This window comes from Vicia villosa, linkage group LG1, assembly GCF_029867415.1.
Source record: "Vicia villosa cultivar HV-30 ecotype Madison, WI linkage group LG1, Vvil1.0, whole genome shotgun sequence".
Lineage (NCBI taxonomy): Eukaryota > Viridiplantae > Streptophyta > Magnoliopsida > Fabales > Fabaceae > Vicia > Vicia villosa.
In genome coordinates this window covers 117,061,812-117,073,981 of record NC_081180.1, presented here as the reverse complement: position 1 = coordinate 117,073,981, position 12,170 = coordinate 117,061,812, and the positions used below count along the sequence as shown (strand labels likewise).

The 12,170-nt window shown below is 32.8% G+C and overlaps 1 long non-coding RNA gene across 5 annotated transcripts; it reads right to left on the bottom strand.

The window, feature by feature from the left end:
• Window positions 1–7,176: 7,176 nt before the first annotated feature.
• On the bottom strand, window positions 7,177–10,479 carry LOC131615167 (uncharacterized). 5 transcript variants are annotated; one of them, XR_009287687.1, is made up of 7 exons: window positions 10,141–10,469; window positions 9,526–9,580; window positions 9,033–9,136; window positions 8,497–8,576; window positions 7,934–7,995; window positions 7,736–7,838; window positions 7,178–7,638 (listed from the first exon to the last, which is right to left on the bottom strand). It is a non-coding gene; the product is annotated as an uncharacterized LOC131615167 (long non-coding RNA). The 5 variants fall into 5 exon arrangements; XR_009287686.1 differs by having other exon boundaries at window positions 7,177–7,638; window positions 7,736–7,995; window positions 10,141–10,472; XR_009287684.1 differs by having other exon boundaries at window positions 7,934–8,576; window positions 10,141–10,477.
• Window positions 10,480–12,170: the final 1,691 nt, after the last annotated feature.

Below are 12,170 nucleotides of genomic sequence, written 5' to 3'. Positions count from 1 at the left end.
AAAAGCTTCATCTCTTTGATTTACAAACTCAGCCCAATCTTCTTCATCAATGAAGATCTCATACTTTTTTGGACGTCCCGGGGCCTCTTCAAGAAAGTGTCCTTCTTTATCCTTAAGATAGGTGTTTGTTAAATAAGCTTTCCACCCTCTATATCTTTTTCCGGCCAAAAGTAAGAATGAAGCGTTTACGCTCATCTGGTATGTTAAAAGACCTCTGCAAACAAACATACGCAAAGAGTGTGTTAGTATAAGTAATTTAATAAAATTAAGGGCTATTTATTTTGTTTTTTAAAATAATTTTTATAGTGTAACATAATTTTATGTAAAAAAAATTTACAAAAATATTTTTTTATAAAATGTTCAAATAAAAATTTGGTTTGAATAATTATTTTTAAAATATTATTTTAGATATTTCATCTTTTTATTGAATTTTTTTTAGATATCAAAATTTCAAAAAATCACTAAATTTTGAAATTATTTTAAATAAATTCATAAACATCATTTTTGAAATATCATTTTTTTTAAAAAATTTCAATTTTGATTATATTTTATTTTTTAATAATATTTATTTATGTTATAAGATATCAAAAAGTAATATTTCAATTTTGAAAAAACTATACAAATTGAATATATAACAATCGGTACAAATTGAATAAAGCACATTAGTCGGAATATGTATACTATTACCTTTTTCACTAACTGAGTGCTCACATCTTTCACCTTTTCAAAAATTTGATGGCCGAGAAAGACATTCTTCTGACAAAGATCCAATCGTGTCGTATCGGTTTCATCTTCACAAACAGGACACGCTTTTTGACCTTTATTGCTGTACCCGGATAGATTTCCGTATGCTGGAAAATCATTAATTGCTCCAAACAACATCGCCCTCAAGTTGAAACTTTCTTTCCTATACCCATCGTAAACCTCCACACCGTTCTCCCACAAAAACTTTAAATCTTTGATTAAGGGTGCCAAGTATACGTCTATGTCATTCCCTGGTTGTTTAGGCCCAGAAATTAGCATAGATAACATCATGTACTAACGCTTCATACATAGCCACGGAGGTAGGTTATAAATCATAAGAATCACAGGCCATGTGCTATGCGAGATACTTTGAATACCATGCGGGTTCATTCCATCAGTAGACAATGACAAGCGAAGGTTTCTTGCTTCTTTTCCAAATTCAGGATAATCAGTATCAACTTTCATCCATTGTGGTGAGTCTGCAGGATGTCGCAACTTTCCATCAATAATTCTTTCATCTGCATGCCAAGTCAAGTGTCTTGAATCGGTTTCACTACGATACATGCGTCTAAATCTCGGAATTATAGGAAAATACCATAAGACTTTGGCCGGAGACAACTTTTTCTTATATCGAGGGGCACCGCATTTAGAAATATACTTTAGAGGTATTTTTGATGTTTAAAACATATGATCAAGCAACAAAAATCAAGTTTTTGAATGACTGAATAGTGGACTTACACCATTGTTGAGTTTATGAGTTTCAGAACCTTCCGTAGATGCATCTACGAAAGAGATGATCGTTAGGGCATTCCGTAGATGCATCTACGGAAGCACCACAATTTTTTGAAACTAAGGTACTTCCGTAGAGGCATCTACGGAAGAGTAAATTTTTGCTTTTCTTTTCTTGTTTATTTATAAGTACACATTTTTTATATCGAGGTTATTTGTATCACAATGCAGACATTATGACCCACGGTTCAGATAAGGATATACATGGAAGGACTGCACAACAAGCATCTGTGCAGCGTGAACGGATGCGTGTAGTATCTTAGGTTACTAATGGAGCTGCCGTTGCAACAGATGCACCTGATACACACGCTCCAGCAGGGCCTTCTCCATCTGATACACTCGCTTCAACCGGGCCTTCTTCATCTAATACACCCGCTCCAACTGGGCCTTCCCCATCCGTTACACCCGCTCCAGCCGGGCCTTCCCAATTTACTACAACACTACAACACTCCGAAGGACTCAGGATGATGTTGATGGTGAGGGTTCCTCAAATATGCCACACCCCCCCCCCCCCCCCCGCGCAGACGTCGTCATGGCAGTTCTTCTACATTTGTGCTTGTGCCAGTGACAGATGTTGTCGGAACTTCGGTGCCACCTCCGAGAGTACAATTGGGGAGCGGCTGTACTGGCGTACAACTACTCTAGACTCGGAGAGGGATGCCTGTGGAAGGCAGTTGTACCCTTTTGGTGGTAACAATCTTATGCCCTTCTACTTAATATATATTTGTGATAGTACATTAACATAACCGTGTTTTTTCAGGCTTGGATACTACAACATTTCCCAGACATTATTGGCTGGGGAGAGGTGCCTACCTACACTGAGCTCACTGCTTAGACCCCATAGAGAATAAACCACCTGTAATTGCTCCCAGGCCAGTGTCAGCTATCTGACGACACCGGGGAAGAAGATCCTGAGTGTGATCCAACTCAGTCTGATGAGCCCGCAAAATCTCCTCGTGGACTGGTCTGGGCGGATCTCCTGGTGTAGTGGGAAACATGTACGGGTGTGACACTTTGTAGTACCAAGTGATGTACCCCTCGACACCACTTCATTCGTGCTCTTCTATCTTCGCCTGAGCCTCCTCAGGAACCATATGATTCTCCCAGTCTGCAAAGACCTTATCTAACTACTGACGAGTCATGGTGATAGGAGCAGAGACAATAGGGTCGCGCGGTATCATTTATGCGTAGCCAAACTAACGCATGACGCACTCCGAAAGATAACGTATAATAATAGTTGAGCTGGAGGCACACCATCCAGAATATAGTGATATCTCATCAAATGGAACCGTCTCACGGTGCTCAGCATAGTAGTCATAACGTATGTCCTCGGCAGCCATGTGATCAAGTGAACGTCTGTAAGGATCTGGTAGAGGAGGCACTTTTGTACCGTAGACTTCATGCCAGGACTGATGGGACACTTGACGCTAGAGACAGAGCTAGCAGAGGACGTGGTGGACGCGGAGGCGGAGGCGGGGCCAGAGGCAGAGGAGAGGCAAAGGATGATCTCCGACATACACAGTAGTGATGCCTGTTGTTTTTTTATGTCTGTATTTTATTTTGTTTATGTATGTTATTTTGATGATGTATTCAACATTATGACCGACATTACTTATACGATTTATTTTTTTGGTCTACCTATTATTGTCTTTAAAATACATTATTTTAATTTTACATTTTTTGCAACAAACATTGAGTTTTGGAGTGAAATGAACATGATTTGAAAATATAGCAGATTGTTCTGTAGGTGCATCTACGGAACACTCTATTTTCACTATGTTCTGTAGGTACATCTACGAAAGGATTGCTAAACTAAAATAAGTTCAATTTAATTCTGCTATTCTATATTTTTTACGGTTCCGTAGATGCATCTACAGAATGAGTGCAAAATAATGATGTTTTCGAATGTACATCTACGAAACAAAGGGCAAATTTAGAATTTCACATGATATCTAAGAGATATATGGGATGCATTGAGAAATTGTCTGGAGTTATTAGTGAAGTCCCACATTAATTTTCTAATAAATATGATTAGTGTTTATATAGCTCATTAATATATAATTCACTGTCATCTTGGACGTTGGACTCATGGTGAAACGAATTGGATTTGAGGTCCAAAATTTTTTTAAAAAAATTTTAATAATTAGTTTTTAAAATAATACTTAAATTTATTAATTATTAATTAATTCTTTAAAAATATTAATTAATTAATTATCCAAATTATCATTATTACCTCGTTAAAAGTAACTTTTATATCCTAGTCATTATTGTCATGTCTGCAAAAACCTCAAGAGACTAATAAAACCTCAAAAGAAATAAAATTAAAGACAAAAAATTAAATTTTGAAATAGGAGAATTAGAAACTTAAAAATATTAAAATAGGAGACTAATATGTAGTTTTTTTTTTGTTATGGATACTCTTATTTTATGTTTTTTTTTATATTGTGAACAATATATTATCTATTAAAATGTCTTGTGCTTATATTATAATTTCTAATTCTCTTTTTTAGAAGAAAAAAACAAAACAAAAAAAAATATGCATTGACATAGTAAAATAATTTTACGCAAACAATTTATTATTATCATGCACTCTACCAAGTCATATTGATAATTTTAAATTAATTATATAACATGATTGAATTATAAATTCTTATTAAACAACAATATAAAATTATTCTACAGAACATTATCTTTAACTAACAAAAGTAAAAGCTGAACATTTAAATAATAGATATTATTTTATAAGTATAAAAACTAATTTAGGAATTATCTATTTTTAAATCAAAAAGGTGAATTTATTTCATAAAAGAAATTAGAAAGGTGAATTGTTTACGTTAAAATGCACAAAAATTAATTATCGAAATATTACATTATCCTAATAAAGAAAACTTCTTACAGCATTAATATATAGGCAACTTTTAACATATCTTTATATCCAATATTATAGATATATTATAAATATTTCCATTAAAAAAATATATCATAAAATATAAAATATAATAAAATAATAGATGAACGTAATTTTAGAGTTTGATCATCTAATTATTTACTCTTTTTTTTTGGTAAAAATGAAAAAAGAAAAAAACAGGAAATTATTTAAAAATATATTATTTTACTTAAAGTTACATGTCTCTTATATATTCAGAGAAGAAACTCTAATTCAGTTTTGTTGTTTATTTTATCGTCTTTATTTCATCCATTATTGTTTATTGAATCTCATTCATGATTGCACATCTCTCAATCAAGTTTTGAATCAATTTATTTTTAACATGCATAATTCAATTGTTTGTATTAGAGTTTGATCACAATGCTTTAAGTTAATTGCTTGAGTTATTGGAACAAGAACCATATGGGTTGTTGGTTCAAGTTAGGTGGAAAGGCAAATGTCAAAGTATTTTGAAAAACATGAAAAATTGAGATTGTAAGAGCATGACTCGAATCATGTACATATTCTGACTCGAATCAAAGTGAACAGAGACAAACAAAAGTTTTTCAACATTTGTGAATCGAGTCACAATTATAACTTAATTCGAATTGGTAGCTCCATGACTCGAATCACAATTTGCACTTAATTCGAATCAAATAAATCTTGTCACCCTTTATCTCATTTGATTCGAATTACACCTTATACTCGACTCAAATCACACTATTTTTCACATTTTTCTGTTCAAATTGACTCAAATCAAGTTCTATAGCTGACTTTAATTATGAGCCTTCATGACTCGAATCAGGGATATAAGGTGACTCGAATCACACGAAAAATAGGTCTATTTCTTTATGCGATTTAGTTTAACTCTACTTGCTCATTTGACTCAAATCATAAAATATTCTTGATTTGAATCTAACCTATTTTCATCAATTTTTGTGCTTAATCTCAAGCGCATATAAATTTATTTTGTCATTTCATTTCAAAGCAGAACTCACATAACTGATAACATTTTTCTGAGTGATTTTGTGAGAATCAACAACCTTCATTTTGAAAACTCAAAATCTATTGCAAGCAAAATTTCTTTCATCTCCAATCTTTAGTTTGATTTCAGATCTTGATTATGGAGATTTGTAATTATTGAGGGAAACGTGTCTTGAAACTAACCATTCTTGAAGATTTGTGGTAAAGATTTCAATGAAGCTTGCGAGATTGAGGTTGTTGTAATTGGTAGTGACAAATTCCAATAAAAAGAATGAGGTCATTCTCTTTAGTTGACCTTGATAGTGACTGTGTGGAAGATTATAGACAAGATGGAGTTCTTCTCAATCTTCAGACAATTCATCGCTCAAGAAATCAATGGGATCGAGGGGATATTGCCACACACGAAAACTATTTGGAGATTGGTGAAGATGGAAAATTCAAGAAGCTAAAGATTTCGCATACACTACAACACGGAAGGGCTTTAAAAGCGCTTTTTTTTGGGCTACTAAAGCGCTTTAAAGCGCTGCCAAAGCCTGCGCTGCCGTAGGTAACGAAAGCGCTTTTGAAAGCGCTCTGGTAGCCCCCCTATAAGAGCGCTTTTTCCAGAAAAGCGCTCTGGTAGCTCCCCCTATAAGAGCGCTTTTTCCAGAAAAAACGCTCTGGTATAAGAGCGTTTTTTCTGGAAAAAGCGCTCTGGTAGCCCCCCTATGAGAGCGCTTTTCCAAAAGCGCTTTCGTAGGTTGCGTTTTTTTTTTTATTTTTTATGTTTTTTTTTAATCTTAGGCAGCGCTTTTAGTAATAAAGCGCTTTAGTAGGTGGCCCTTTAAGAGCGTTTTTTAAAAGCATTGTCGTTTCTAAATGAGGTATTTTAAAGTACAACCTGTAATTTCAGCCTCCCAGTTCGACCTGTAATATTTTCGACCTGTAATATATTTTCAACCTGTAATATTTTCGACCTGTAATATATTTTCGACGATATATTTTCAACCATAGGTAGGACAATATATATATACTAATATAATACCATTATAATATCCAAAATTATATATATACATCATTATAGTTCCTGTCAAACAAACTAAATCATGTAAAGTATGAATACAGAAAGTTTCACATGTAACTAACTCATGTCAAACAAACTAAATCAGTAACATCAACAATATTATACTTCAAATATTGGCAACAGTATGAACAAAGTTAGTAACCATCCTAGAGTACTATAATATTATACTTCAAATCGACACAAATCCTACTGCATGAATAGCTGATGAATATAAAATTGACACAAATCCTCTTTGATTTCTTCCAACCTAAGTCTCGTGTAAGAAGCAGCATGGAAGTCGTCAAAGTACTACAGAACAAAAACATAATATGAGTGATTTAGTTAAATGTAATAAATTATAAGAAGTTATCTAATTTAATTAACTTATCTAATTAAATTATAAGAAGTACTTTTTACATCGGGCGAAAATTACTTTTTACATCGGGTCTGGGCCCGATGTAAAGCCAGGCGATGTAATAAGTCAGAGACATTTAACATCGGGTCAAAGCCCGAGGTGAAAAATTAACATACCACATCGGTTGAATTCAGATGTCTGATGTGAAAAATCATGCAATTTTTTTATAAAAAAATATATACGTCATATTTTACATCGGTTGTCCTGTTCGCCCGATGTAATAGATAGTTTTTACATCGATTTTCCACTTTGCCCGATGTAATAGATAAGTTTTTACATCGGTTTTCCATTTTGCCCGAAGTAATATGTTTTCTACTTTTAAGAGTATTATAATTATTTTTCCTATTTTAACCTGTAATTTTTTTTGTACCTAATTTTCCATATAAGTTTTGAATACCACACAAACCAAAGTTAGGTCGCTATTTTACACATTTTTCCCACAGCACACAGACGACATTTAGGTCACTATTTTCATATTTTTCTAAAACCAGTGAAGGATATGATTTCATTGCACCAAATAGCTAAGATACATATATATTCTTCAAAATTTACAAAAGTATTAATCTAGGATACACAAGTGTACAAAATTATAAGAAAGTTTACACACGGTGGACTACTACAAAATAACAAAACAACATATATCCAACCATTTAAGTCCTTTAGCGCACTTGAAATGCCAACATGCATCCACGAAAAGATGAGTTGTAGCTTCTGAAGACAACACCAAAATTACATTTGCTGAGAATAAACAATAACACTAATTAACATCAACTTACAACACCAAAATCAAGAAACTAGCTCGAATCAGAAATATAGACAATTCCATATAACTCACCAAATAAAGCTTAATCTTTATATAACTCAAAGAAACATTTTACCCAACGGAGTCACAAATCATACAAATCATCTTGTGTTAATTCTGTAGGATCATCAAATACCTACAATATGTAAATAACAATATAGAGTTATTCTTTGAAAATTCACATTAAGTTGTAAAAGGCAAAGTAAATAACAAATTAAAGTATTTTATTACCTGCATCCAAGATTCAGTTATACTGGAAGAGACAATATCAGACTTCACTTATTCTTACACTTCTAAAATGAAAAACACCAAAAGAGAACAAAGCTTTTGCATATTTAGCTATATACAAAAGACAACATTGCATAGAAGTTTACTTCAAAGTCAAGAAACCATAAATCAATTTTAATTATTATAATTCTCTCTATCTTCTACAATAAAGCTAATCCACTAATATCTCTTCTTTCCTATCTATTTTTTTCTCATCTTTTTCTCAGGCAATTCTATTCTTAACATCAACTAGCTAGAACATGCATATATTTTTAATTCATTTTCAATGCATAAAGGCTACATACTTTTTCACTTGTTTTAGTAATACTCCATTGGAAGGTCAAACATACAATTTTTTAAATGATAGATAAGACATGTAAATAGTAATAAGACTACCATGTGAGTATATGCAACTTGCATGCAGGAAATCAATGGAGTGATTTTATTTTCAAAAAGCAACAAATAGAGGTAACATAGAAAGATGAAAATGTGAGATTTAAAGGCAACAAAGTTGTCAAGATCCTCACCTGTAATTGTACTATCCTTGCAGCTAGAAACGTTTTAGCATCAAAGCTAATCATTTGAGGAAAATCATCTTTGTTAGCAGCTGCACACATAAACCAATTACACCATGTCACATAAAGTCCTACATGAAAGAATTGCTTAATAAACATAAATCATCTTGAAAATCCATACTATTATGCTAAGTTAATCGCCCTTGCTGAAACACCCTGGTGCAAGCATATTGTGACATATCTTATTGGATCCCTTTAAAACATTTCAGCTTAATGTTTTCAATTAATTTAAATTTTTGTTCCAATAAAAACAAGATACAATAATGATAAGTTATAAATAGTTTACTGTAGCTTTAATGGCCAGTGTAGATTAAGGAAACACTAGTCCTTATTTAATTTAGGATGTGTTCCAATGCAAGAACTAATATTAGTTTTATAATATATCAAGTCTTATGTGTCTAATGTGAGACAAACATATTTTAACACTATAGGATGGTTTTAAGGCACATAATACATCCCCCACAAAGAAGAAATTGAAATTCCCATACCAATTTCCAACCATCAGTGTCCAATAAAACTACAATCTTGGTGTTGATACATGGTAGGAGCCCAGATTCATGAAAAATCCTCCCTCTGTTCAACTTGATTGCTTCTGTTGATGCACAAATGTACAACACTCAGCCAGTATATAAAAAATTTGTAAATTTTGAATGGACTAATTGTGATACAACAACAAATGGACTAATTTGTAAATTTTGTAAAAAATCTACAATTCATAATAGGACCAGATATGATCAAGATGAATATACCATTCCCAATAAGCTTATCATGAACAACCTTTTCCACTTAAGTTGAAAAAAGATTCAGAGAATTACTAATCAAAATTATAGAAATCAAATTCAGTAACAACACCATACAAACTACCCAAACTTGGTCATGTCATAAGCGCTTTTTTCTTTTTCCGCTACGGCATGTAAATTTGTGAACACAAATTTAAACTCGGGGGATCAAATAAAAACATATATGATTAATATATCGTACCTTAAAATTATAGCTTAAAATTATAGCTTAAAATTATAGCTTCAGTTTGTTTAACCTGAGCAAAGAAATCAAAAAGAAAAAGTTATCAGAAATTCACACGCCAGAAATACCAAAATCAAAGACGGTGTTTACCGAGACCATCTTTGAACATCAATTTAAATCCCCGTAAAAAACAATTATCAATTTAATCAAGAGGTAGTAGCATGACTAAGTTTTAAGGTTTGTTAAAAACAACTATCAATTATCAATTATGCAGTGAAACTAACCAGACTTCAACAAAACAAAAACTGCTATCAATAGCGGTATTTAACGCAAGTAGTTAGTGTGCAGAATCCAAATTAAGAAAAAACCAACAATAACGATAAATTGATTCAACTCCACAAAACAAATTTCGTCATTAACATTAATATTATACCACTACTACAATTTCATAGACTAATTCACTGAAAAAATAGAAGTAGAAAAATGAAATGAGGTTTTACGTCAAGGTACTCTTTAGCATATCTTGGCAGAGCAAGATCACAGTAAGAAACAAGCCCTTATATAATCTCAAACACAGCGGCAAACTCAGTATACATAGAAGAAGAAGGAGATTGAAAAAGGAAAAGGTGGTACCTGGGCTCGAGTCAGAATCGTTCACGGCGGCGAACTCTTGAAGACGCTTCCGGTCATGTCGTTACGGCGAAATCTTGAAGAATAAAACGGAGGGTTTGAGGACGCAGAGATGACGGCAGGAACAAAGGGACGATGGTCACACGGAGAAGACAGTCAGAAACGGCGGAAGGAAATGGGTTTGTGGTCGCGCAGAGAAAAAAATAAGGAAATGGACGGGTTGTGGTCCCGCGGAGAAGACTAGGGTTTTTGCGAAAATTAAAAAATGTATTTAAGATTTCACATCAATGGAGGAGCTGGCCCGATGTAAAGGTCCTTTATAATAAAACTTGTTTTCATTTATCAATTAAACTTTTAAAAATTTATTCAGGATTTCACATCGGTTGAGGAGTTCCCCTTATGTAAAGGTCTTTTATAACAAAACTTTTTTATATTTACCAATATGCCACCGTGTTTTAATTTTCCATCAATAGATATTTCACATCAGTGTAAATCAAGACCCGATGTGAAATCCTTTGTAGTAAAATTTCAGTTTATTTACCAAACTGCCACCGTGTTATATTTTTTTCTAAAATCATATTTTTCACATCATTGGAAATAAATATCTGATGTAAAATCTTTTAACCAAATGTCTTATTTGTAGTAGTGATAGTTCCTGTCAAACAAACTAAATCATGTAAAGTATGAATACAGAAAGTTTCACATGTAACTAACTCATGTCAAACAAACTAAATCAGTAACATCAACAATATTATACTTCAAATATTGGCAACAGTATGAACAAAGTTAGTAACCATCCTAGAGTACTATAATATTATACTTCAAATCGACACAAATCCTACTGCATGAATAGCTGATGAATATAAAATTGACACAAATCCTCTTTGATTTCTTCCAACTTAAGTCTCGTGTAAGAAGCAGCATGGAAGTCGTCAAAGTACTACAGAACAAAAACATAATATGAGTGATTTAGTTAAATGTAATAAATTATAAGAAGTTATCTAATTAAGTTATAAATCCATACCTTGATTGGAATCTCTAATTGATTCGTTTGAAGGATTTCTTTCATAAACCTCAAAACATAGTATCCGCAATCTGAACTGTTTCGCTGTATCGGACACTACATAGAAAAACAAATAAGATTTTATAGTTGTCTTGTTTTATCAAGTAGCATAAATATTATAAGCAAAATTGTGAAAATTAATGTACCTGCACTTTGATCCAAGTAATGTTGTTTGATTTAGTCCGAGATACCTGTGCGTCTCATTGACTTCGGAACACTTGTATTGATCTAACAAAAATTTAAAAGCATAAATTTAGATCAATCTCACAAATAATTAAATATATAAATATACACGAATATTTAGACCGATCCCACTTACGTATCAATCATTGTCTTCATAGCCGGATAATTGGTCCACTCACCATCTACCGAATTCAGAAAATATACCACTTCTCTTATAGGGTTGATAGCAAGCAACAACCAGTGTGCTCTATAAATTAAAACAATAGGTTATTTGAAAAATTTTCTATGCAAAAGAAACAAAGATTAGATGAACCAAGAATGAGAAACTAACCCTACTAGTCGGGTATTATACGCCCAAAGAATCAGACTTTTTGTATTGCCGGTGGACAGGAATCTATCGACTAAGCGATGTCTAACTGATTTTGGTTCCGTAGCAATTGTCATTCCGCTGCAATGGGCGGAAGACACGAAACAGAATCTGTTTGACAATGCAGTCCCGCACAACACTCTATCACACAACAACCTTAAATAAAAACATAATAAACATTAGATTATTTTCATTGAAATGTGTAAATAAATTGTTCGACTAATTAAATAATATATCGGATGAGTGAATATTACCGGATGTATGAGTGCATATTAGCGACGCCTAGTTGTTCATGCGTAAAAATCTCTTCCAAGTCATCTAGTGCAATATTTGACATGAATTCAATACCAAAGATACCTTCATCCATATTGATATCACGGAGAGCACCATCCTTCAAATCGGACATATCAACAAGTGTTT